The sequence below is a fragment of the Haliaeetus albicilla genome, chromosome Z (genome assembly GCF_947461875.1).
Source record: "Haliaeetus albicilla chromosome Z, bHalAlb1.1, whole genome shotgun sequence".
NCBI lineage: Eukaryota > Metazoa > Chordata > Aves > Accipitriformes > Accipitridae > Haliaeetus > Haliaeetus albicilla.
Window position 1 is genome coordinate 43,760,472 of NC_091516.1, and position 27,666 is coordinate 43,788,137.

The 27,666-nt window shown below is 42.8% G+C and overlaps 1 long non-coding RNA gene across 1 annotated transcript; it reads left to right on the plus strand.

Annotated features, from left to right (window-relative positions):
• The first annotated feature begins 779 nt into the window (after nucleotides 1–779).
• On the plus strand, nucleotides 780–27,143 carry LOC138683731 (uncharacterized). The gene is made up of 3 exons (XR_011323155.1): nucleotides 780–1,056; nucleotides 25,097–25,211; nucleotides 26,344–27,143. It is a non-coding gene; the product is annotated as an uncharacterized lncRNA (long non-coding RNA).
• The last annotated feature ends 523 nt before the right edge of the window (nucleotides 27,144–27,666 follow it).

Genomic DNA, 27,666 nt, shown 5'->3' on the forward strand with positions numbered 1-27,666 from the left:
TGATTTTTTGTTTCTTTCTCATTCGTCAGTTAATGCTTATAGGCTGGCCAGTCTCCATGCCTTTCACATGGTGGCTGTTGTTACCCAGACTCTGCTGTCAAAATTGGATGTTGGGTGGTAGATAGACTTGCAATGTGGTTCTATGATGCATCTTTGATTTTTTACTTTTCCCATTCCCTTTTCCTCTTGCCAGCATCACCAGATGCAGCCTGGCTGAATCCACCCTGAAAGCATCCATAGCCCACTCGGTAAAATTCACCTGTCCTTAGCCCTTCCTTTGTCCTGGGGTTTGTACTTTGCATGGCTGAGAAAGTCCTTCTTCATTGAGTCCATCTCCCAGACATCTTCTTGTCTCATGGTTCCTTTAGATTTTAGGCTATCCTTCAGACTTAAGGATGGTCAGACAATTACCAAGTTTTATTTTCTCATGTAAAAATCTCCAGTGCCCTGCTTTTTTGCCAGATCCTTTCTAACCAAATCGTAATTAGATTAAATGGACTTCAGCAGCTGGCACCAGGCACACAGGCTGTGACCTGTGGTCCCATTCCAGCCACTAGTGCTGGGCCTCTCATTCACTCTGATCCCCCCAGCAGCTGGTTTTGGGGACACCCTCCCCATTCCTGCCCCAGTGACTGGAGGTTAAAGACCCCCCCTCACTCCAGTTACTGGCACTGAGACCCCCCACTCCCTCCAGTAGCCAACACCACAGGCCAGGGGCATCCACCTCCCCAGTCCAACTCCAGCAGCTGGCACCCACTTCTCTCATGCCAGTCCCCCAGCAGCTGGCACTGAGTCCTCGCAGTACTCACATGCTCAGGGTAGAGAGTGAGATGATGCAGAGAGGTAGTTAAGAACAGACAGTACAGACCCTGGTGATCAGGCGCAGGGCTCAGCCAGACAAGCGTACTGATAAGCCACAGTTTACAGGTGATTGGCCCCTTTTGTACCCTTGTCTCTCTACCCCCCTCTTTGTTCCTCCCTGCTCCCTCTTCCCCTGCACATTGCCTCCTCAGCTGGCATAGTCCCACTGACCCCTCCAACATCCTGGACCCTCAGGTTTGCATCCTTATCCATTGCAAAGTCCTTGTCTGCCTGCAGTTCCTCGGTAGCCCATCAGTTAGTGTGACTGACCAGGTCTGTTTCTTGTCTTTGTCTCCATTAGGTTTGTGTCTCTGTACATGTCACTTTTTGCTTCCCCCTTTTCCTCATCATCCCATTTGACAAGATTCTCAGTCAGATTATCTCACTGAAATAACCATTGCCACATTCCACATACCTTTATCAATTTGTGACTGACCAGGTTTGGTTCTTGTTACTGTCTCCCTTATAATTTGTTAGTCAAATTTGTGTCTCTGGATATTCTTGTTTATGGCTTCCCCTTTTCTTATTATCATGCTTTGCATTGAAAATGTCCTTGATCAGGTATGCTTAAAGGAGCAGATGATACTCTCTCCTTCCACATACTCTTACAACTTAGTTTCCCATTTTCACATGTGCTTGACTCCATTTAAATGCTAAGGTTAATACCCTAGTTTTCCAAACGGATAGATTTACTTGTAAAATTCTGCACCCACCAAAGAGTTTCAGTGGCAATGCGCTTGTAGTTTTTGTTTGTTTGTTTGGGATTTTTTTTTGTTGGTTTTGCTTTGATTTTCTTCTAAATAAATGTTTAAATAAGTATTAGAGTCTGGAAACTAAAATTTCTGTTTTCAGTTTACATTGTATGACTTCCATGCTTGCTGTTTTTCTGCCTCTGATCTCTAGTGCACAGTGTCAACTTTACTCCTGACTAAATGCAATAGAAATAAAAATCATCAAGGAATGTTATTATCAGTTATAATCAATTTGTTATTTCATTTTCCAATCATGTTTTAAGTGTAACCTGTTGCCTTCTGTTGCTTTCTTAGACTACACGAAAAAAAATTATGTGCAATAGTGTCTGCATGATATAGCTAATACAAACTTACAAATTCTGCATGTACTTCTCAAAGCCAGGAGAGTTATTTGATTAATCCTTGCACTCCATTGACATTCTGCTACAAGAAAGCAGAGCTGAGTCCTCTAAAACCATGCTCTTCAAAAATCTCTGTTCCAGCTGAAATTGTCTGTACTTTAATTTGATGATGTGTTTCAACTACAGAACAAAACATAGGACCAAAATTTTCTGGTGTAATTGAGGTTTTCTTGAAGTTTTGCCTTGAATATATCCAGGAGTCTGGCAACGTACAATTGATATGCATACTCATTTTCCCAGCTTAATGTATAGAAGAAGCCCACAGCTTCCTACCCGAATACATCTGAGCCCAGGGCTGGTCAGAGAGAGGAGCTTAGAAACTAAAATTTCCATGTTATTTCAGGTATTTCCAGTTCCAGTGTGTTCTATGTTTAGTGGGATGTAAATCAGTCATACGATGCTAGAAATTCAAACAGGAGATTTTTATATATTGCCTAATGCCAGAATGGCCAGTAAACTGTGTTAATTAGGACTGTTAGTGAAATTTCATTTTATTAACTCAAAGTCCCACAGGTTCAAGAGACACAAGTACGCTTTGCCTAGTTTCCCATTCAGAAGAAAAAAGAAGGTGAAGGTTTGGTTTGCTAATGGAACATAAGTCTTTACTGCATATGAACTACTTTAACTTTATGCTGTAACTGGCTAGATTTTTGGCAGAGTGAGATAGCAGGTCCCAACAATGCCTGTTTCGGGCCTTCTTTTAATGCAGTTCTCCAACAATATAAAATGTTGGAGAACATGATCTGAATTAACTTTTTTTTCTGTTCCAGCATCAGAGACTCTTGTGCCTGTCAAAATTTAGGGAAGGTACCAGAACAAACAAAGCTGAATATTGATGAAACAGGAACCTAAAGGTTCAGCAGGAACAGCTACTTCAATAAGCTGCTTGACTTTACCAGCCTATGAAATTAACTAAGAACTGGTTGCACAGGTACTTCTTCAGCCTTAACATGAAATTTGTTCTACCTCTCTAAACATGCAGCAGCAAACCATGTGATCCTGCCTTTTCAGCTAACATTGCTGGGTTTTTTCCTGCTAACTGATGTGGATTTATTCCTGCCAATTTCTGTAGGGTATTAAGTGCTGTACCCCATGTTAGAGTCCAGCACACTCCTGCTCCTTTAAGGTCTAGAGATGTGCATAGACAGAGGAGAGATGTACACACACAGAGGAGAGAAAGAGTGGGGCAGCAGGAGTAAAAATGCTACCATATGCATTGATTAGAAATGACTGGACACACGAGAACTGACAGAAAAGGTCAGGACAGTCTGAGAGATACATTCAATATCTTAATGTGATGTGCAAGTGGTAGAATAAGATCCTGAAATGCAGGGTTAAGGTGCTGTGGGAACCTTGCTCCAGAAACACAGCCCTAACTCCTTTTCTGGGGATTCTTACATGTAGATGCATATTTAATGCTTTGAAAAGTTAATATGTCCCAAGGTGAATAAACCATCTTTGAGAAACTAGATGGTCAAACCATGGCCTTGTTTTCTGCCCACTGCAGTCATAACACAAAGCTGAAAAGTACTGCACCTGCTTCATGGGTAAAGAAACTGACCACGTCAGCTGGGTCACTTACCAACACTGTGTAATTTGCCAGTGAGACTAGGAACATCAGGGAACAGCAGCATGAAATAATGGCAGAATAATATTTTCTGCTCATGTTAAGTTTACCACAGCACTATGTGTCAGCGTGTGCAGAGCAGTGGTGGAGTGTAGCTCTCAAGGCTGCTGGGGTGCTCCAGGTGACATTATTGACTACCAGACATGTACTGTGTGGAAAGTCTGCCACAGGGTTACAAATATCCACACAAAATGGCTTGCTTCCCAGAGGGTCCTTGTACACAATAAAGTGTGTGAAAATGAATGAATGTGCAGTTGGAAGACAAAAGATTCTAGCTACACTGCTATTCGTAGGATTTTCTCTGCCACCCTTCACAATCTAAATTTCAGGGCCAAATTGAGAGCCCATGAGGAGACTTTGAAGCATGGCCTGGGATATTTCTGCCTGACTACAGTGGTCTGTACTTTCAGCTTTCTGCCTAAGTTTACCTTTGACATATTCTCTTCTTCTCTGCTGACCTTACTACCCTCTCAGTATTCTCCAGAGAGATATAGAGGCAGATGAGCTTGGATTTGCAACCGAACTAGCTGCATTAGTTCTATGAGGGAAGAATACAAATGAATCTGGCTGATGAAGGAGGGTGGGGGGAGAGGTGCCTGGAAATGCTCTGTTTGTAATGAGGTTTGAATGCACAAGCAAGGGCCTTCAAGGGAGGAGTAAGAGTGGTCACTGCAGGGCTCTAACAAATACAAGGCCGCATTGCTCTCTTTCCTAAATTTCAGTAGAGGTGTTTCCCTAAGCCACCATCTGTCTCCTGCTTGGCAGAACCAGGTTGTCTCACAGGCAGTCAAAGAAGATGATGAAATTCCCAAGTAATGGGTCAAGCAGCATTAAGGTCAATATTTGGCATAAGCTTCAGTCTCTGATGAGTTTAACCCACAGTGTAAGTGCTCTTTCTTTTGAGGATGACTAATGTGAAAGGCATGTGTATCCCACAGCAGTGTTCTTCACAGGGCAGTTGTCCATTTTTGGCTAAAGTACTCTGTGGATCCTGACACTGTGTATCCCAAGTGACAGGGAGTAAATGTCACTATGGGACAAAGGGCTTTTGCAAAGCACATGCAAAGCTCCCAGTTGAACAGCAGAATGGGTTAATGAAGAGAGAAACCTGTGTCGCAAACCAAAGGAGAAACACTTGTCTACCTCAAGCTTGGCGAAGATGGAGGATTGCTGGGAATAGTAGGACAGGCCTCTGGAAAGCTGAATATACTCAATGTCTGTTGTGTATCTAGCCTTGTTCCTCTCTCCTATGTTCCTGAAATACAGTGAACTGTAATGCTCTGAACAAGCAGACGTAGTAACACTTATGCTGAATCAGAGCTACCTCACGAGAATGGATGTGGTGAAGGTTTCAGACGTGTCCCAGTTAATTCAGTCTGCTGTGCCCACCTGACCATTTCAGCTGAATGGCTCTACAGTTGCAATGATTTTTGTTTGCAGAAGAGTTGGTCACTGCATGGTCTTCCTGAATGCTGTGGATGTTTCTCAAGAAAGATACTTTGCATTTGCCTCTGGATAGTTTTGTAGTTAGAACTGAAAAATCACTCTGGATCTCTCCAGAATATAATTATCCCATTGTCCTAATTAGCTTCAGACTAAGCATTATGTCTGCCTTGATCATTGTGGTCTCATTACAGCATTGCATCAGGAAGTTTTCTTCATACATAATTCTTGACTTTATAGCTGAGGCAATGCCACTGGCAGAGCTGTGAAAAACAAATTGAGCTGGAAAGGGGAAAATAGACCTCTACAGTGACCAATTTTATTTTTTAATGTTAATCAAGTGTTGATGCAACTGTACACCTCCTCTCTTGGGTTAATAAAATAAATGCTTTTATATTTTTGAAATTAACAGTAAATTCAGAGAGCAAGTGGTGTGTAAGACCCTCTGGAAAAGCTGCATATTTGGGAATAAGAAGAAAGTAGGTATTTGTTTTCACCTTACCATCTGGTTAACTGATGTATCCAAGTGATCTTGTTATTAGCAGGGCTGCCTAATTTGGTGAACTGCTGACCTGAACACGGGAGGAGAAGTAGTATATAAATAAATCAGTGGAAAAGTGCACCAGAGAAAATCAGACAGGACCTCAAATCTCTTGGCTTAAATCAGATGAAGAATTGGTAGGATTTGAAGGAATTTGAATATGTATCTGTTGTTGAAAAGGAGTTTTGCTCCAAATTACTGTATGACCTGTGGAAACCGCTCCACCAAATGACAGATCCACAATTACAGCTCTTGGTTACACCTATTTTGCATTCAGAGCCTGGAACCTGCTCTCAGATGATGTGTTATTCTTGGCATTTCACCTGTTCTGTGACTTTATATTGCATTAGTCAGGCAACCTGAAATGATTATACAATGTAATCAAGCACTAAAATTTAACACTTGACTGATAATTTTAATATAGGGAACCCACTTTAATTTCTGATAGCTTCATTTGATTTGAACCCCTTTGAATAGTAATGAGATGAAACACAGGTCTCTAGCCTAGTTTGTTGATTTGAGAAGCCAGTCTGAAAACTGACAGTGCAGATCTAATTCTCCCAATAATTTATTTTCAAATGCCTTTAAATAGTTCTTTGTGTTTTATAGTGAGTGATTGAAAAATCCTATATTTTGCTCACTGAGGCTGACTGTTGGTAACAAAACAGAGAACTTGAAATTTCACCAGCATACTGCAGAAATAAATTAAATTAAGCAGTGACTTAACCTCCTTTCCCATTCCCACTTTGAGCTATGTGACTGCCATAAAGTGCTTGTTGTGCTTATTCTTGTGCCAAAGCTCACATACAGGGGAAGACTTGTGCTTATCGTCAGCAGCTTATCTCTCTAAGGTTTGGAGTTGCCAACAGCTATTGTTGAACTCAGTAAGATTTCTGGAGGACTTAAAGGTGTGACCAACATGCTATGACTGTGGTTTGCCTTGGGAGATGGTTTCCCTGATGTGGTAGGGTGGATGTGTTTCCTGGGCATGCAGAGTTACCTGTTGAGCACTTGGCTCAGTGAAGGTTAAGGTCTCTGCTGCTGACTTCGATTCTTTTCTTTTAATTATTTTCTCCATTTTCCTTTCCTCTTCCTCCTCTTCCTCCAGAAAAGTTTGTGTAGGTTTGCATGTTTCTTCAGCATCCCCACTTTGCCTATTCCCTCATCGAGCCTCGTGCCTGTGAGGCATGGAGAGGAAGTTTCTGTTTCTGGTCTAGGTGCTGTCTCTCTGCCTTCAGGGCACTCTGGGTGGAGAAGAGATGACAGGGAGGACCACAGCTTCAAGGGACCAAACTGGAATTGACATCATGGATGTAGCTTCCAGGTCAGGGCATGCCTGGGGGAGACCAGGATTTGTGTGCAGTGGGCAAGTGTATCTCAGTAAGAAACTACAGCCAGCCTTTAGAGGAGGCAGGCATCATTAGCTTTAAAACATGACCCCCTGGGGGTGACCATTCACAGTCTAGGCAAGCCGCTATGGTGTCAAAGGACTTGTGTTCCCAAGGTTTGCATGAATTTCACTTGTGAGAGGTCAGAAAACATTACAATGCTAAAAGATGATGCATTAACTGATGCTGGAGAATAGATCTTCTTTACCACCTTCTGGACACAAACACTCACATCAACATTGTTTGGTTGGCTGCTCTTGCCTACAGAGTCATTCTTTCTTCCCCTTTGGGTACTCATCTTCTATATTTGCAGCAGCAGTCCTGTAACATGGGTATGTTGGGAGAAATGTCAAGCCTAACAGTACTCCCAGGGCAGCTTGGGTAACCTTAATAAAACGTTTTTCCATTTAAATCAGAATTATCCCTGATCAGGTATAACAGGTTGTGGAAGAAACCTCTCCTAGAACACAGGACATTTCTTATGCATGGATGGAAAGTGTTTTGATTATCCCATTTTAATGACTGTAGTGCAGATAATTTTGATTAGGCAAGGACCAGTCCTGATCAGAATTTTAGTAGCTTGACTTGCTTCAATTTATTTTGATATCTGCATCCAACACCCTTTCAGACCCACTAATCTCCATTATAAAAGTTACTTCTTAGGAAACAGATGAGAAGGGAAAAAAGGTAAACCAAATAAACTTATTGCAGGGAGAGGAGATGAGATAAGAATCAGATTAGACTTCCTTTGTTTAATTCAGTGTTCTGCAAAGACAGTTTATTTTGATTGAAATGTAGATTCCATTGAACAGTTCTGCTTTTCTAAATCTTTACTCATATTTCCCTTTGCTAACTTCAGGTTGATCATGCTGTGGAACAAACAGCACACCAAACTCTAAAGAGGCCATCATAAATCATAAATCCACTATGACTGAAAATACAGTGGGACTAATAATACTTTTGTGCTGATTGTTTCCTTTCCTGGAATAAATGGTACAGTTTCCCAGGGAGCTGTATGTGGTTTTAATAGTGATATGAATATTATGCTGAAGTGGAAATCTGACAGTGAAGTGGTCCTGAATGCAAACAGGTACGCAAAAATAAAGGCTCTGGATGAACGGAAAAATAACAAACAGTGAGAAAAATGTGAGGGCAGGTGAAAGTTTCTCAATGCCTTTAAGAAACGATGGGAGAACAAAACTTTAAAGAACACAGAACAATTGTGTAGGCTGTGAATCAAAAGGGAGGTGATCTGCATTAAACTATTTAATGCTTGCTAATTGAACTCTGTATTCACTTTGGACCTGTAATATGAGCACTTTGGATACAAGCAGGTGAGGGGAGGGGCTGGGAGTCAGGACTCAAGTGCTTTTTTCTGACTTAGTGCTGACCTGGGCAAGCCCTTTCTTTTAATGTACCTATTCCTCAACCTACATTTAGACAAAGGGGGAATTTGTGACTGTAGACAACTTGGGATGGGTGTGCAGGGTTCAGTCTTCTCAGGAAGGTGAGAGGCATGAACAGCTGCTGAGCAAGTCACTCAATATACAGTGCTGATGGCAAGTGGCAATTCTGTACCTAGACCATGAGGGGTACTAAAGCCTTGAAAATGACAGGGCCCTGTTTTGGGTAACAAAGAGGCAGTTTTGAACGGAGAAGAGGAGATAAGCAAAAGCTGGGGAAGATGAACTCTGCCCTTTTTTCTGAAATCTGTTCTGAGCTTGAAGATAGTGCAGGGCTGAACTGAATAATGAAAACCTGCATTTAGCTTTTTTGCTCTCAAAAAAGAGAGCTTGCTCATCCCCTCAAAGTGGTGAGCTTATTTCTCCAAAGAGACCGAGCAAGATCTCTGTCTGCAGAGAGTTCTGCAAATTGATCCTCTGCTGACAGAAGGAAGGGGAGAAAATCAAGCGGAGGTTTTTGCAGAGAGCATTGCCTCAGATGTCTGATGCCTGCACAATCTCTTTTTGTCTCTGTCCTGGATCAACAGTATTTTTCAGTCAGGCCCATATTGTTGAGCTCTGCTTAGGGTAATTTTAACAGCTAGTTCAGGACAACTCTCTGCTTTCTGGACAGGCTTTTGAGAATCACATCCACCATCTATATATTCTGCTGCTACATTTTTCATCTTGGTATGGAGTGGGAGGATGGGACTCCAAGAGGTAACAGAGGGTCACTGTTACCTGATTCCTTTCAGTTTGCTTATACTTTAAAGAATGGCCCAGCTAACTATTGACAACACAAGCAAAGATTGCTCTAGCTTCTTCCCTGCCAGGCCACTCAGCTTACATGAACGCGTGACCCACAATAGTGCAGGATTTAATGGCTCCAGGTGTCAGTGGACAGTGTCACGTGGGGAGTCACACTAGGGCAGAATACCTGTCAAAACAAAATGCAATCTCTCAGGGTGAGTCCAGGGAAGATGGAAATCTTCCGTGGAGCAGAAGGGCAAAAACTCACCTGATCTTGATTTGCAGATTTTTTTGTGAAAGAGGGGCCTTATGATACTTCTGACTTGTTTAGTAAACAGGTGTCATAAAAGTTACCACAGAGAGGACAGGGAGGCCAAGTGTTTATAGTGACACAAAATTGAAAATTTAAAGTTTAAAATTGCTTTTTCATCTTTGTGCTGCTCTTCTTTTCAATGTAAGGCAGAATTCACTGAGCTCTGGATTATTCTCCTGCTAACAAGGAATGTGAGCTCCTGGCTTTTGGCTGTTGTAAGAAAGGTTAATTACAGCTTTAAAAGCAAAACAAAGCAAAATAAAAAACCCAAACCAAAGACATAACCCCCCTGTGTTTCTCGAGGTGCAAATTAAGCATGATAATTATGTTCAAACCCCACCAAAGCTCAGCTTGTAAAGAAGACAAACTATCCTCTCCCCACAGAAGAGCTGGATCTTTTTCTCAGATGCAGGAATGTGGTATTTTCCAAGTGAACAATACATTTCATTTTTCTGTCTGTTTCATACCACTTCTGAGTCTCCGGGGATGGTAATAACACTTCCAAGTTTAGTGTTTCTGTGAACTTAACTTGCACGCTGTTGACCCTCATCTTCCAGCTCATTAATAAAATGTTAAAAAATGTCTGACCTACAGCCTGCTTCTTTTGACAAATAATGCCACCTGACTTAATTCACTGCTATTTAACACTGCCCTCTGTATGCTAAATCTCTTCATGCTGATGAAATTTATGCAACAGTGTTCACAATGAAGATGATCTGAGTTAGCATTCTTGGGTAAGATAAATACAGGTTTTGTTTCCAAAATGGGGAAGAAGCTTCATCACTTAAGTCCACCTATACAGAGAATACATCAGAGCTTATAAGTAGTAGCTATATAGCTATTACTGGGTTAGCTATTTGTATTTAACTATATAGCTGTTACATAGTTAGCTATAGCTAACTCTGTTAGCAAAACAGTGATCAGAATGGTTTATTCTTTCAAATTACAGTGTGTGGAACTTATTAGAAAAAATCTGGCTGACTTCTGTAGGCTTGGGGTTGGACTCTTTGTGGTTCAGACTTCTAATATTGTGTTTCTCCCATTAATGGTTGTAGTGATCTGTGATTGTTCCCCAGTGAGGCTCTGGATCCTGTGCAAGTAATCAATACAAGCCTGTAAGTGTTCATGTATCTTCTGCCAGCTTATTACGGCACTTCCTGTACCACTCCGGCTTGTGTGAACAGTGTTGGACCTGCAGTTTTTTCACTTCCCTGCATCCCCGTGGAGCTTCAGAGTGGGGAGCAGGTGGGAGATGATGCACAACTTGGTCCACATTCCTTCTCTGAGTGCCATTCTCCTCAAGTGTGGTTGTTGGCTAGCTTTTCCTACCAGGGCACCAACAGAAGTTCTTATTCAAAGTCCTGGAAGGAGTTTTGTCATGCATTTTTTTTACAGATGTCAGTCAGTTTTTAACTTGGCAGTCCCAGAACAGTCTGGAGCCATAGCAAATACTGCTGGTGGCAGGTATGGATGCACTATGCAACTTGCCATCAATCAGCCAGCAGTCACATTGGCATCTTTACCAACACAGAGAGGAAGAGGCATCTGACCATGAGTCTGAATTTAGATACCCACTGGAGAGAAAGGCAGGAAAGTGTGAACATCTGCTTCTAATTTGAAGACTAATTTAGACAAGGACAGGTGTAGGTAACTAATCAGTAACCCAGGAACAAACACTCTTCAGTATTCACTCCATTGTCTTCAGGAACTACCCGCATCCTCTCTGTAACTGGAGTCTGGGATGAGAGCTTTTGTGGGAGCAATTTCTGAAGGAGGTTAGTATGCCAGGACAGAACAGGGCTTGAAACTAAAATGGGACTTGATGAAACAAACTACCCTCAAGTCTCAAAGCTTGTCTAGCTGTGGCTTGCTAAATGAAGCCGTTAAAGCAAAGATTTGATCACTAGCACTCTGGAAGGGGAGAAGGCTAGCTGGTGCAAGCTGACCAGTAACATGGCTAGCTGAGTGATCCCATGGTCCAGTCCTAGCCCTGAGCCATAACCTCTCAGCTGGCCTGCTGCTACAGTGGCTGTGTAGCACATGGTGGTCCCTGCTTGTTTCCTTTCAGACTTTTCAGGGGAGAGATTTATGTCACTGCCTTGCCTAGCAGTCAAGCACTGACAACATTTGCTGCTTTTGCATTATTTTTCCTAAGGTTGTTTGGGTGTGATACAAGGACCAGGAAGGGGAGCAGAAGCCAACTTTGCCCTTCACTGGACCAGCATGGTATGAGGAGGTGTATAGATATCCAGGCTCTGCTCTGTCTACTTGTCTTCAGCAGCTGGCTGGGGCTGTGGTGAAGGACAGGATGAAAGTGAAGGGGGTTACACATTTTTCCCTGTTGAGCAGGATAAGAGGAGGGAGACCTTGTTGTCATGTCTCTAGTATAGGTGCCTCTCACATGTTGCTTCTTGGGACGAAGGGAAGAAGTGGAGGTGTTGACTGGATTAGCAGGCAGGGGACCGACATGCTGCTTGTTAGCTTGTGCTAGAGAGTCTGTTGCTGCTGCTTTTTTTTTTGCTGCTTTTACTTGTGCCAGCTGAAATAACATACATCCTAGAGTCCCTTCTATTTCACAGTGCACAGGGACCTAGGAAGTCTGCTTCCCATTTAAATGCTAGGAGACTTTCTTTATCATGGATCACTGAGTGACCAAAATGTACAAGACACTAGCCAGCATCTCCTCCCTGCATAACTGTTTCCCATGCCACTCTGGCTTCCTCATACTTACTTAGTGTTAAGCCAAGAATTTCCTACCAAAGGGGTTATGTGTATTTCTGTTGGAGCTAGAGCTTGAAAAGCTGTTTTGTTCTTATTGGTGGGAAGCATCTGTGATCCTCAAAAAGGTAATTGTGCTTGTCTGCTGCTGCACCTGCATTATTACTATTAATAATAAATATGTGTCATTTAAACAGAGGCTTTTCATGCACGAAGTGCTTCACAAACAATTTCAAACTCCCCCAGAAAACCTGTGTTAAAAGGGTATAAATTTTGCATGGGTAGGCACTTGAAAGGCAGGAAATGCTAATGTGAACCATGCCACCGTGGTTCTGTGCTGTGTGCATAATTATTATTTATTAATAATTGGCTTTATGCAAGTCCCTAAAAGTTCCTACTAACAAGAGGATTCCACTGAGCTGGGTTAAAAACTGGTTCTTCTTCTGAAAAGGAACAGGACAGGAGAGGGATTGCGAGATGAGAGAGAATACTCTACCAAGAAAGTAGGAGAGTAGATCAGGAAGAGAAATTAAGTCCTACAAAGAAATGAAAGCTCTACAAGATGCCTACTTCATCTGTATCAGAGCATGTTGTCAGCTGTTTCAAAAGCAAGACAGGAACTTCCTGAACCATTTGATTCCCATGATACAGTGCAGTTTCATCCTTACCAAAATATTTTACTGAACTGATGAAACGTTTTAGTTGAGTAGAGTACTTTTCTCCTCACCTGGATAATGAGGTCCTCTGGTTAACTGACTGAATCAGAGAAACCACTGAATATCCAGGGTTACTGAATTTGTTCTTAGGAGTCTGATCTTTCAGCAGAAGACAGACAACCAGTGTTTTCTCTCCCCGCCCCCCCCCCCTTTCCCCCTTTTTTTTCCTGGCCTTAGAATAATCATTTCTGACTACAGAGAATACAGTAGGGTAGATACCCTGGACTAGTAACCTGGGAAAGTGAGAAATTACTTTGGGCTGCCCAGCTTCACTACCTTTCTCTCTACCTCCATTTTCCCTGTTTACTCTCAATGGTACCTAAGCTGTAGATGATGTACCCTGCTGCAGATCATACTGATATGGGCTTAGTTTTGCAGCCATGTGATTAGGCACCTCTTGGACAAAAGCTCTTCTGTATGTCCCACAGAGTACAGGTGCAGAGAGTTTGCTGCTTCTAGCAAAACACTGTTTAATATCTGTCCTCTGCTTGACAGAGGCTGTGCAATCAACACAGCTTGTTCCTAAGTAAGTTTGTAGTTAATTTAATTATCTTTAGAACTGCATTTGAAGATAGCAATCTTATGCAGAACCTGAGACTTTGCACAGGTGCTGGTTGTGCCCTCCACACAGGGCACAGGGGATCTGCAAAGTTAGACACTTGGTGCTAGGCTACCGAAGCTATATTTTCTACTGTACTTCGGCTTTCCTCTTTCCTTCATGTGTTTGTCTTGTTCCACCTTCAAGGAAGACAGATTCAACATTGTAAGCAACAACAGCAGACAGCACCTCTGGGCCAGCTCACCTGGTCTTCTTTTTCACTGTCCTTCGGTGAAGGGAGTTCCCAAACTTAGTATGAAACAAAAGGCTTGCAAGCTGAGGGGGTTAATATATGAGAGTTCTGAACATCTAGTAGCGCTGCAGAACATCACTTTGGGACAACCTTCTTTAATGCTTTACAGTTTTAGTGCTTCAGATGCTCTTTTTAGTCTGGTTCTTTTTAGTCTATTTCTTTTTAGTGTTATAATTAATATTTAACTACAATTAAATGTGCTACATTAGAAATAATTTAATACATTATTTATATATAGATTAATTTTTTAAACCAGGTTTTCCAGAGTGAAAAGACTATGCAATATGTGTTGGTGTGCAGAAAAACTATAGAGTTTTGAATCTGGCAGCTAATTTCAGCCAAGTTTATAAAAGGACAGAGGTCTCAAGGAAAAATTGCTATAAAGGTTTAATAAAATGTCTGTCTCGGTTAGACGAAGGCAAGAGACTCAAATGTGAGTCACTATGAATAGTTAAAAATATTTTACACTCAGCCCTTGATTAGACATGAGAAACCCAAGAAACTTATCCTCCCCTCACTGTGTTTTCCCAGCCATGGAACAAACTTGTTAATACTGAAAACCTTGCGTTACACAGCAGCAGCAACGTGGAATTTCCCTGAAATTGCTTTAAGTCTTTACTACCCCTCAAGCTCAATTCTTTTGGTGCTATTTGCTCTGGTCTTTATTTTGCCAGTTGTCTCCTGAACTCTAGCTTCTTTTGCTAATTCTTGTTCTCTCCATCTAAGTAAAAGTTTTATATCTGGCAGCTGATCAATGCTTCATTGAAATCCAGTCAAAGGAACAGTAGCCCATTTCCTTTGTCTAGAAAATAAGTGATTAAGGAAAGACGTGAAATGCCTATGATAAAAGCACAAATTGTGCCTTACTCCTTCTTCCACTTTAGAAGTACTCTTGTCTTCACTGTGCTCTAAGGCATGTTTACTATTGGCTTGACTACAGGCAAGATGACAGCCTGGATGTTTTCCATTTCCTACATGTAGTGTTAAGCTTGCTGTATTCTAATCTCTTGGCAGAGCTCCTGATTTGATAGGTTTATAAAAAAGGTTCGTTCAGGAGTCTGGAAAGGAGGCAGCAGGGTTTCTATCTGTCATCAGACACAACACCCTGAAAAAACCCTGAAAAAACCCTACACCTGGAAGGCCAAGATTCTGATAAAGAGTCCATTCCAGATTAGCCTGGAGGTCTGTTAGTTGGTTATCTTCTTCCAAACAGTGGCTGCAGACACTTATACAATGAAACAGAAATATGGAAAGATGTCTTCCCACTTTGTGCAAAGTCTCTCTACTCTGGAGATGTTTCTTTCTTAGAGAAGTTTTGGCAGTTACATCAACCAGCAGCCAACCTCCATTTGCAGTGATGTATTTCTGCAGCATGTTTTTTCCTGGCCTCATCTCAGAGTTGTTGACACATTCATCTGCACCTGAAGCTCTCCCATACACTGTGCAGATTTGCTAAATTTCACTTTTTTATTATCATTATCCCCCATTAATAAAGCTCATTAACACATCCATTAGTGTGATATTTCTGCATCATCCCACTTCAGCTGTTTCCATCCATACGACTATTGAAAAATATAAATGGGCTTGAGAACAGCTCAGATCTTTCTCTCCACTTCCTTTCTCAACCCTGAAAGCAGCCATGCCATTGCTCCCAAATGCAGGAGCATAGGTGAGTCATTACTGCCATATACAAATAGTGTCTTGTCAGAAATAGATGGCTTAATTCTCAGAGACCTCCTTACTGTCCCCAGTTAAAGCAGGTCCCTTCCCATGCCACAGTGGGTGCTGCAAACTACCAATTCCCACAGACTTAGCAGTGTGAGATATCCTGGCTAGATCTTGTTTGACTGAATGTATGTGTCTTCACCCAGACTCCTAGTGGCCAGTGAGAAACAGGCACTTTGAGGACAGAAGTGTTACCATCTGTGGCAGGTTGACCCTGGCTGGATGCCAGGTGCCCACCAAAGCCATTCTATCACTCCCCCTCCTCAGCTGGACAGGGGAGAGAAAACATATCAAAGGGCTCGTGGGTCGAGATAAGGACAGGAGAGATCACTCACCAATTACTGTCACGGGCAAAACAGACTCAACTTGGGAGAAATTAACTCAATGTATTACCAATCAGCCAAAGTAGGTAATGAGAAATAAAACCAAATCTCAAAACACCTTCCCTCCACCCCTCCTGTCTTCCCAGGCACAGTTTCACTCCCGGATTCTCTACCTAGCCCTCCCAGCGGCGCAGGGGGATGGGGAATGGGGTTTATGGTCAGTTCATCAGACGTTATCTCTGCTGCTTCATCCTCTTCAGGGGCAGGACTCATCACACTTTTCCCCCGCTCCAGCATGGGGTCCCTCCCACTGGAGTCAGTCCTCCACGAACTTCTCCAACGTGGGTCCTTCCCACGGGCTACAGTTCTTCATGAACTGCTCCAGCATGGGTCCCTTCCATGGCATGCATTCCTTCAGGAGCACACTGCTCCAGCGTGGGTCACCCACGGGGTCACAATTTCTGCCAGCAAACCTGCTCCAGCATGGGCTTCTCTCTTCACAGATCTGCAGGTCCTGCCAGGAGCCTGCTCCAGTGCGCACTTCCCATGGGGTCACAGCCTCCTTTGAGCATCCACCTGCTCCAGCATGGGGTCCTCCATGGGCTGCAGGGGGACAGCCTGCCTCACCATGGTCTTCCCCACAGGCTGCAGGGGAATCTCTGCTCTGGTGCCTGGAGCATCTCCTCCCCCTCCTTGTTCAGTCACCTTGGTGTCTGCAGGGTTGTTTCTCTTACATGTTCTCACTCCTCTCTCCGGCTGCCGTTTCTGTGTGCCACGCAACTTTTTTTCCTTCTTAAATATGTTATCACAGAGGCGCTACCGCTATCGCTGATTGGCTCGGCCTTGGCCAGTGGCAGATCCATCTTAGAGCCAGCTGGTATTGGCTCTGTCAGACACAGGGGAAGCTTCCAGCAGCTTCTCACTGAAGCCATCGCTGTAACCACCCCCCCTGCTACCAAAACCTTGCCACACAAACCTAATACACCATCCTAAGGTGGATGTCTAAAACCTGACCACATGATTTGGTCTCTAAAAATAATCAGTTCTCTCCATGAGAGGAACTACAAATGACTGTCTGAATTAGAATATGGGTTAGGTCAGATGAACCTAACTGTGGTTAAACCTATGTGAGTTGAATTAGTTTCATTTCTGCATCTGTTCTGGTGCTTCACCCATGCATAAAACACTAGGATGTTGGTCCTCTATTTGCAGTCTTGCATCACAGCCTTTGTGTTTTGTCCTTACTAGTTTCTGAGGCCATGAGCTGATATGAACCAGAGGACCCTTAGAGACGGAGAATACACCAGTCACTTTCAAACAGCACCACAAGTCACTTTCAAACAGCTGACCAGAACACTGGAATGGGGCTTCAGAGATTTTGATTCTGCCAAAGACTTTTGTGTAATTCCAGCTTCAGCTGAGCTTGTGCCACCTGCTCTGTTTTGTCTCCCTACTCCAGAGTGCAGGCTCTCTGGCATTAAGACTGTGCAACGCCAGTCATAGTGAGACCCTGGTGTTTGTTGATGCTAACAAAGGAATAGTCTCCTTTTCAAGCTGGTTAGTTTTAGCCAGAAAGTGTTCCTATCTTTATGTTATTTTTCTCAGTCACAGTCCTTTCTCTTCTGTGGTACATGTACCTATCAGACAAACTGCCCTTCTCAGATTTCCCACAGAAGCTTGGATATTTAAATCTTAGTAACGCATAGAAAAAATGACAGTACTGTAGGAAATCTGAATGAGGATCCTGTGATGTTAAGTTAATGGTTGGACTCAATGATCTCAAGGGTCTTTTCCAACCTAAATGATTCTGTGATTCTGTGTTGTTGGTTTGGTTTTTGAGACAGTTTCTCAAACTCTGTTCTCCACGGTAAATAAGGTCAATGAATGCCAGCAGTTCAGTTCCCAAGCATCTGTCAAAAATTAAGGTGTATTCAGCTATGAGGTAAAAGATATGCATACATATTTTATGCATATTTAAATAGGCGGGCATTTCTTGGGTCTTCTGGAAGGACATTCTATTTAAATTCTGTTCATAAATTGTTTCTCAGACATTTTAAAAATACTGATACATGTTATAATGAATGCTTAAGAGGTAACCTTTATAAAACAATATATTAACCACCTATGAGTCTGTACTTGTAGAAACTACATGTGTGAATCAAAATTTGTTCTCTTAAGGGCAACACCAGCCAGGCAAGGCCTGAAATCACCATTGCTTGACTAGGATGTGATTGAATTGTGGAAAGACCTCTGAAGAAGGCTTGAAATCTGAGCAAGGCTTATCTAGTATAGGAGATAAGGCAGGCCTTGCTGATAAAAATAGATTTATAATGGTGTTTCCAATTTACTCTCTTGTGTCGTAATGTTTTTCTGCATAATTACAGTTCAAGATGGATTGCATCCACTCACAGTTTGATCTGACCTATTTCTTCTGGGAAGCAATATGTGACTGGTACAAGAACAAGAGAAGTGCTGTTGTGTTCTCTGGAGAGCTTCTCTGCTGTTTCTTACTCTCTATGTTGACAACGTGGGACTGCAGAAACAGAGTGGCTCTGTCCCTTTTTTTTGGCATGGAGCCAGCTGTGTTCAGGTGTGACCTGAGACAATAACGGAGAAAGCTTTTGTTTGTGCTGCAGCCAAGGTACAATCACTGATAAAAGCTGTTCATAGCTAAATTTTCTTTACTGAATGCTTGATTGCAAAGTTTCCCTCTCATGCTTCTGTGGGAGCATTGTAAAGTGTTCAAAGCGCTTCTCAGTATTGGCCTTTGTGGGTGAATTGGATTAAACTCTTTCTTTTGCATGTCTCTTGGGCAGAGACATCTCAGGACAGAGCTGGAAAAAGATGGCACTGGATTTGTTCAGTGGGAGCTGAACTGATTTGTGTTGCGGTGCAGACGAGTGCCAGGCTCCTGTCCCTGTTCTCAAAAAGGTCAAGGGCAATCAGTGTCTGGCAGATAATTATGTTTTGGAAAGTGAGTAGTTCTTGTGGGAACTTATACGTGCCAGAGGCCTGAGCTTCCCACTCCTTCGAGGCTGTTTTTTCTTAGATGCTAGATTTAAAGTTGGGAGGAGCTCTGGAAGCTGCAGTTAATAGGAATGATGGGTGCACTCAATTCAGTTTTCAGCACATGGTTATTGCATCTGCACTCTTATCCTGTGATACACTCAGAATCTTATTTTACTATTTTACTGTGGTGTGGAGACATTATAAGAACTGGTATAGTCCCAGTATAGATAAATAGACTGGCCCAGCTAGTGTTAGGACAAGCAAGACAGAGAAAAGAGAAGTGACCTTGCCAAAGGTATTGCTTTGGCTGCAGAGAGAGATGGTGTGTGCTCTGACTTCTGCACCTCCAGCCAACAGCAATTGTCCTTTTTGTGTGCATCACTGTGGTCTTCTCTGCTCTGTTGCACCTCTGCCTTGACTTTTTCCTGGTGAGTGTAGTTTTGGCAAGTACTGTTGGTTCAGGGTTAGAGCCCAGCTTGAAGACTGTGGAGCAAAGTCATCAGGAAAGTTTGGAGAGTCCCATATTTGGACATGGACTGTCAAGATACAGGAGGTTGTTCTGGATCCTTGGAGCAAGCAACATTGAGCAGAGGTATTCTTTAGTAAAAGGGGAGATGAGCTGTAATATACACATACACAGGAACATCAGTGCTTGTATAGTTTGTCCTACTGCTTGTGTAGCTATGGAGGTCAGGAATAAAGATGTAGATGCCCTTTGTAGGCAAACAGCTGTAGCTGTCCCACAGAAATAGCAGTATTGGTGCAGAGGAGATACAGAGGCTGGGGAGAGGGAATATCAGGCTGAGTGCTAACATTAGGTTGAAAAAAAGGTATCTGCTGCAATCTTTTTACCAGAAGACAGCAAAAACAGTCAATCTCAAGCAACATGGTATGCTGCGGCAACCTTCTGATGTCAGCAAAGTCCCATCTCTTCCTGTTTGTTTCGCAATCACAGGTCTCTGGCTAGAGTGTCAAGATCTGTACTGTTCTTTTCCTTTTCATTCCTGTGGCTTGATGGCCCCCTGCTCTCTTACTCTCAGCTCTTTCCTCTTATCATCTTGCACCTGGAGGACAGTGGTTGGTCCTACATAATGTGCACTTCCTGCTACTATTCCAAGCATTGCTGCATCCTCTCTCCTATCTATAGCTGCTGTTTTCCACTAGAGCATTGGAGTAGGAATTAAGCACATGGAAGAGTCTGCATAGAGCAGACAGAAGCAGCAATGAAGGCTGACACTGCAGTAGTGGGCAGGCTCCATGTGCTGGAAGAGTTTCTTCAATGAACAGATGGCCAAATCACAGAGAATAAACTTTGACTCTTTGATAACCCCTGTAAAGTTTTCCAAACAGACTGTTTCCAAACAGCTGGGTACCTGTGCGTGGAGCATATCAAGAGAAGTCTTGGAAAAACACAAGTGTGGCTGTGAGTTTTGTCTGTGGTTTTTAAAATCACACATCTTGAAGAACACAAGGAGGCACCTGTGAGACAAAGCACCACCGCAGTGAAAATTTCTCCCTTTCCTTTTTTGCTGACAATACCTTTGTGATGATAGCAGGTCAAAATTTTGAAGATGGTAACAATTCTTCCTGCTAGTCTCTTCCTCCTACATTTTTTCAATTCCTCTGTCCTTATCCCCTCCTAAATACATAAATGATGCTCTGACACAGGTATTGCCTGAGACATAGGTATTTTTGCAAGACTGTATTTCAGCCTGAGTAATGAGAAGTGGCAGGAACATCTTGTCCTGCTAAGAGTTTTCATGTTTCTTTCTCACACTACATTCTACAAAATGGTACAATCAAGATAAGTAAACCTCTTGATTATGCCCTAGAATAATGAAAGCCCTGCTGCACATGTTGGTTTTATTTGCCCTACAGGGTGTCTGTTATGCCCCTTTTGCCACTTTGCATTTGCAATATAAAAAGTCCAATAAAGCCTGGAAAGATTAAAAATTAATCTTGGCACATAATTAAAAGAAGAATGTGCAAGGGTACATCATTGCTGTTTATTGCAGTTTTAATCCATTCTTCCTGAACACAAATACAAATACAAATTTATATATTTATACATACACCCCCCCCACACACACATATATGGATTTAATATGGCTTGTTTGAAGTATCTCTGCTAATCAATCAACTCTCAATGCCAGCCTGGGTAAGAGAGTAGGATGTATAAGTAGTAAAGTGGGTACTTTATTGTTATTTTAGAGCCTGTTTCTGCCATGTGGCACTGTACTTGGAGAGCTGGACCCTACCATTGCTTTTCAAGCTATGAATCACTCCATGCATCTCCACAGGCTGGAGTAAAGAAGCCTATCCATGGCTCCAATAAATGGTATTACTGCAGGGAGTCAGGGACCCTGTGCTGAGCAGCCAATCTGAAAAGTAAGCCAATCAGTAAAGAAAACTGCTTGTCCTAACACCCCACAACCTCAGTGGCACATCGGCGTAGCACACTCACATCAGTAGTGCTGTCTGTAAGACAATACTAACAGTCACCTCAGAATGGCTTTTTATTTTTATTTGTAAAAAACAGGTTTGGAGGAGGGATGATATATCAGTGTTTTTGCATGGTTACTTCAAGAGAAAATTCTCATGAATGATGTGATTTTTTATAGTGAGACAGGGAGTACTGTCTGCTGCTGGCAGTTGTTAATCTTCTATCGCCTTTCCAACAATCTGCCATTCATCATTTCCACAGTGCCTACCTCAGTGAGCTACAGCAACCCTTTCAAAGGACCTTGAGCAAGTTTCTGCAGGACAAAACCATGTCACAGTGAAAGGTTCACTGGTAGCACATCTACATTTAAATGCAAAGTAAACAACAAACTTTAGGTAGGAAGGCTGATACATAAGCCTTCATATACACACACATATACATATACATATACATATACACATACATATACATATACATGGAGGGAGAGGGTGAAAGACCTACCTGAATATAACAGGAGTTGTTGATATAACAGCATCTCTGGAACTTGGCTAATGTTTAAGGTACCTAGAGATAGCCAAATATGTAGCCCTGGGGATATTTATTTTCAAACATGAACGCTTGCATTTATTTGTTTGTTTGCCTGCTTGTATAACTGCTAAGATGCTGCCAGTTCTGGTGGAAGATGGCACTGCCCAGCCACATGATGTGAGGGTCAGGCTGGGCTGCTGGACTGGCTCCTTTTTTTTTTTAATTTTCTCCCCCAAACCCTTCCTTTGTTTTGATTTTGCCTTGATTTTAACTGTGATTTAGTTTGCATTAGGGGAAACTATCCTCTTGTAGGTCCTGGTGCATGTCACAGAGCTGTGCAGGCACTGAATTTCCTTACAGAATGCATAGCATGATCCACTAGATGACAAACTGTGTTTGGCTTTTGTTTATTCTAACCTCGTCATCTTGAGCAATTTATATCTGTTTGGTCATCACTGCTGTAGGCAGAGCCTAAATAAATAGACAGAGTATATATATGTAAGTGTACCACTGGCAGAGGGAAGGTAGCATCAGACGAATAAGGAAACATGGAATGAGGGGCAGAGTAATTTTACATCCATGAAAATCTTTTCTGTAGGTCATTTTGTGCTGTGTGGGAAGTCTGTGATATCATCCAGACAGAATGATTTATCTGTCAGATTTGTCCACAGAAGCAGACTGCCTGCTTTGTTTGTTGCCCAGACAGCAGCTGGATTTATTAGCAGCAGTATCACCGATGGTGCGACATTACTTCGTGCTGCACCAAGAGTGGCTGTGATGCTACAAGATGTGACATGAAAGTTACGTAACTACAGCGCACACCACAAATGGCCTAGTGGGATGTGAGATGATGTAAATGAAACCCACTGAGATTTATACAGGGATTCATGAACTAAGGCATGGCAGCATTTTCTTGTAATTTTCTTGAAGGAGGAACTGAATGGACAAATTGGTGCCAAAGTACGACTTTATCTCATGAGATGAAATTGAAAACCCTAGGGGGAAATTTTGATGATATCCTAACCAAATGTCACTACCACTTCAGAGAAGAATTTCCATTGCCCTCTGTTGTTCCTACAGTGTTTTAACTGTGCTGTCTCAGTACTGTTCTGTGCGTGTATGACTGTGTAGCAAAAGGCATATGAAGGATAATCATTCCTGTAAGTCTATAAACAGTGTGCTTCTCTTGTAAATTTATTCTCATCATGCTTTTGACCAAGCTCAAAAAACTCTTCTATTCTCTGCTGACAGTCAGAAAGCTAGCAGTGCAGTGCAAAGAGCAGGGCAAAACAGAAGAGTCAAAACAAAAGTTGTGGTTTGGGGGATTTTTTTTTTTTTTTGGCATTTGTGTTATTACCAACCTAGGGTGTACTGTCCCTTATGGAGACCCTCATGCTTAGCGACTTTTGGAAGAAGATGGAGTTTCTGAAATTTATAACAGCGTAGGAAGATCTCACTCCTCTCCCTCTCCTTATCTCACCTCTGCACCCAGAGCTGACAACCTACCATTGAGAATGAGAGCACTATGGCCTGACTTGGGAGTATTAGCTTACTTATTCTTCGCCACCGTCAATCTATTTCCTTGTTGGGAAGACCTATCAGAGTTGCAGGAGGACTAGGAGAAGCAAAAACCCTTCCCTCTCCTGCTAAAGTGACTCTGCATTGACTATTAAACTTATTTCAATCTTATGCTTGCTTGGAAGTCCCCTGGAGGCACAGTGAAAAAGCGCAACCGTTGTAAGCACTGATGGGTAGTGAGGAAACACTGGTATTTGTAAATACCTGCACTAGGTTGATGGAGGCTCACACAGCTGGTAGAAAGGCCTTTGGCATTCTGACTTTACTGGTTTTGGCTTCCTCCTGGCAGCAACACAAATGGCAAGTTGAAGAACATTTCACAGTGTGCTTTGGATTCATGCAGGCAGGAGTCTTCTGAGCTAGATGTGGGAGGGAGGGAAGGAAGATGGAGAAACTCAGCCATCTGCAAGCATTTTTGAAGTCAGATTGAGAAGGGACATTTTTATTCTCAGGGCTTTGGGGAAACTTTCCCTGACAGCACATTTCACAGAGGACTCTTTCTGACAGGGCAACAGGGACTGCTACCTATTTGGTGACACATCTGGGCAAGCAGATTGTTCTGTGTACAGTTGAAGTTCCCTACAGGGCTATGAGCAGTTCAGGGAAGTCAAAGAACAGAGGGAAAAGAAGCTTGAAGCCATTCTTGTGAGTTGTGACTCTAACCTTAAAGTGCATCTTGCATTGGTGCTTCCTCTCTGAGAACATCCATTGCCACTCAACAGGGATCTCAAAACCTATGGACAGATTTTCTGCTGCAGACAATGAAAATAATTCACAAACTGAAAAAAAAATATTATTTCTCTTTGTAGATCATGAAGGTAACTAAGCAGTTACTTCTTTGGTATTGCAAAGCCCTTCTTCTGGCTTGGTTTGTTGCCCCCCCCCCCAACTTTTTGCTGTTTTACAAATACACCTCTAAGAAAAACATAAAATGGGTAACAGAATTATCTCCATGTATGTTGCTCTTCTGGGGTGAAGATCAATCCAGACAGCTAGAATTGCTGCTGCATTGATAGCAGTGGGACTAGTAGGACAGAAAAACCAGACCTCCTGTATTTCCCCACTGCTGAAAAAAAGGTTAATGGAGCACAGACTCTTGTAATGCATTGTGTGTGGGCAGGAAACACAGACCTTCTGATTTTCCTATTGTCAGTTCTAACAACAAAAATGTTGTTTATGGTCAAGGAGGAAGAATATCAAGGAAGAAGTAAAGCCAGGAATCTATTGTTAGCATAACTGAAATATTAAGAGTCTAATCAGTATTAATCCAGCTCTAACTGTTACAAAAATGAAGGAATAGCAATGCAACTAGAGTACTGCTATGAAATTGTAACACACACACACACACACACACGCACACTCTCCTTCATTTCACCCCTTTCCTTGGTGCTGTGCTCACCCTTCCACTGCTCCCCTGTGTTCTGTTGGTTTCATGCTGGTGGTGGTAGTGGGGGATGGTATCACAAGCTGTCAGTATGTGGAGTCCTTTGCCAGGAAGAATATGATGTTCATGTTGATGATTTCTTCTTTGTCCCTCTAGGGTCCACCTGGGATCACTTTTATATGTTTGCTGAGACCCTTTTCTCTTTCTCCACTGGTCTGCAGCTCCATGTAACCTCCAAATCTGCTATACCTGGTGCCATCTCAATAAGTTATCTCTTTGTTCTCTTTGTTCCCCTAAACCCAGTTTTGTCCAGCTCCATGTCTGCACTTTGGCTGACCATGGGCAAGTTGTTTGCAGCTGCGCTCCTCTATGCCACATCCTGTGCCTCCACTTCTCAAGGCCTCTGCAGTCCTACCAGGTCTGTATCTGTTAGCGCTTTGTCATCATGTTACTGTTGTATACATCTCACTCCACATAGAGTAACCACTTGTCATTGCTGTCTATACAAAACCATGGTTGTACCACACAAACAAAGAGGAGCAAAAGTGAAACAAATCAGGCGTAGACACCTGGTCAGTTGGAGAAATTGCTGTCACAGCTAAGAGAAGCAAAACAAAGCTACAGGCAGTTCAAGGAGAGTTCAGAGAGGGCAAACCTGACAAGCCTTAGTCCACAGGTCTTGCAAATTACTTACAAAGCTTATAGCCTATTTACTAGCAATGGCAATGTTGTGATGGAGAGTTACACAGTTACACAGGAGACAGAGCAACAATGCTGGGTCAGCCTTGTGCTGGAAATACCTCTGCTCTGACGGCACTGGGCATGAGGTGCTGGAGAGCCTGGAGACAGGTCTTTGTCTCAGGTCTCAATTCCATGTTAACCAGCATGTCCTGCTCTCCAGTCTGAAAGTGAAAGTAAACAGCCAGAAGAGGAAGCTGCTTTTCTTACACTCTTCTTGGAAATGGCTGGCTGCTCCTAAAGGCAGACTGAGAATATTTCTGTGTGGGATGCTCTGCATGGGTGCAGGGGAACACAGGTGACCTGCGGTCAGCCCTTTGCATTACCACAGGTTTCCTGTGCACCCTTTGCTCAGTTACCAAGTCTATCTGTGGTAACAGTCCCCGCACTGTCTACACCTTGCAGCAGGCATTGGGAGGCTGGGAATGTCTGGGTCACCAGGGGCTCACTATAGCTAGCGGACTCAAGTAAGTGCAAAGGAGGATGGACAGGCACCCTAGGAAAATAACATGCACATACAATAAATACAGAGGCTTTGTTTATACAGAACCATATCCACCAGTCTCTAAGTATATAGTCCTTCAAATGGTATTTCCAGTGTTTGGAAATTCTCAATATTTTAATTTTACCCTTGTTCTTTACCACAGTGAAAGTAATAACAAAATAAGGAATAAAATTTGTGGCAAAATCCAAGCATTCCTGGACTGAGAGTTCTCTGAAATATTTCCACCTTTCTTCTTAGGTAGTATTGGGACTGAGCTACTACAGCCTGAACACTACAGTGTTTTAACTCCTCGTTCTCCTTCCCCCAGTGTAACACCCTATGAATAGGCTGAGTACAGCCCTGCAAGAGGCACAGCCACATCCATGGACCTCTGCGCAGGATGACTCAGCCATGGTGCAACATAAGGGAAATTGTTCTGCTGAAGAGCAAGGTTCAGGGAGAAGAGTGGAAGTATAAGGTGCTGGAAGGTCTGTGTGGGTGACATACCAATGTATCTGTGCATGCAGATAGCCAGCCGTGACTTACTTACACTAAGATGACAGAAATATGAAAAATGGTAGGAATGAGAAACACCAAAAAGGGCAGTACTAGTTTAAAGAACCTCCTGACCAACAATGAATGTTGTGAAGACAACCACATCAAAAGTATCAAGTAATGGTACAGCAAACCCAGAACCACTAGGGAATAAGTCAACATGGTGGACTGCTTATTTGGAAGAAGATGAAAATGTTAAAAAGAAGAACATGGCAAGAAGGGAAAAAGGGGATATGAGGAGAAGAAAATCATGTGGGTGAAGCTAATCATGGAAGATGCTGAGTGGCCCTGAGGCAGATTGGCACAGCAAAACAGGAAAATATGTCTGTTTTGCTCTAACCATACGTGTGTCTGACTTGCTTCAGTGCTCAGAAGAGAACTGAGGTGCTTTCCTAAAACGGGAGGCACACGGGGAACACTTCGTAAAGCTGCAAAGTTGAGCTCAGTAGGTGTCGTGGTTTAACCCCAGCCAGCAACTAAGCACCACGCAGCCGCTCACTCACTCACCCCCCACCCAGTGGGATGGGGGAGAAAATCAGGAAAAAGAAGCAAAACCCACAGGTTGAGATAAGAATGGTTTAATAGAATAGAAAAGAAGAAACTAATAATGATAATGATAACACTAATAAAATGACAACAGCAACAATGAAAGGATTGGAATGTACAAATGATGCGCAGTGCAATTGCTCTCCACCCGCCGACCGACACCCAGCTAGTCCCTGAGCAGCGATCCCCCACCCCCACTTCCCAGTTCCTATACTAAATGGGACGTCACATGGTATGCAATACCCCGTTGGCCACTTTGGGTCAGCTGCCCTGGCCGTGTCCTGTGCCAGCTTCTTGTGCCCCTCCAGCCTTCTTGCTGGATGGCATGAGAAGCTGAAAAATCCTTTACATTAGTCTAAACACTACTTAGCAACAACTGAAAACATCAGTGTTATCGACATTCTTCACATACTGAACTCAAAACATAGCACTGTACCAGCTACTAGGAAGACAGTTAACTCTATCCCAGCTGAAACTAGGACAGTAGGGATAAATGATGACCTGAAAGTAAACTTCCTGTTTTGGTTTCCCCAACTGACAGTACCACATG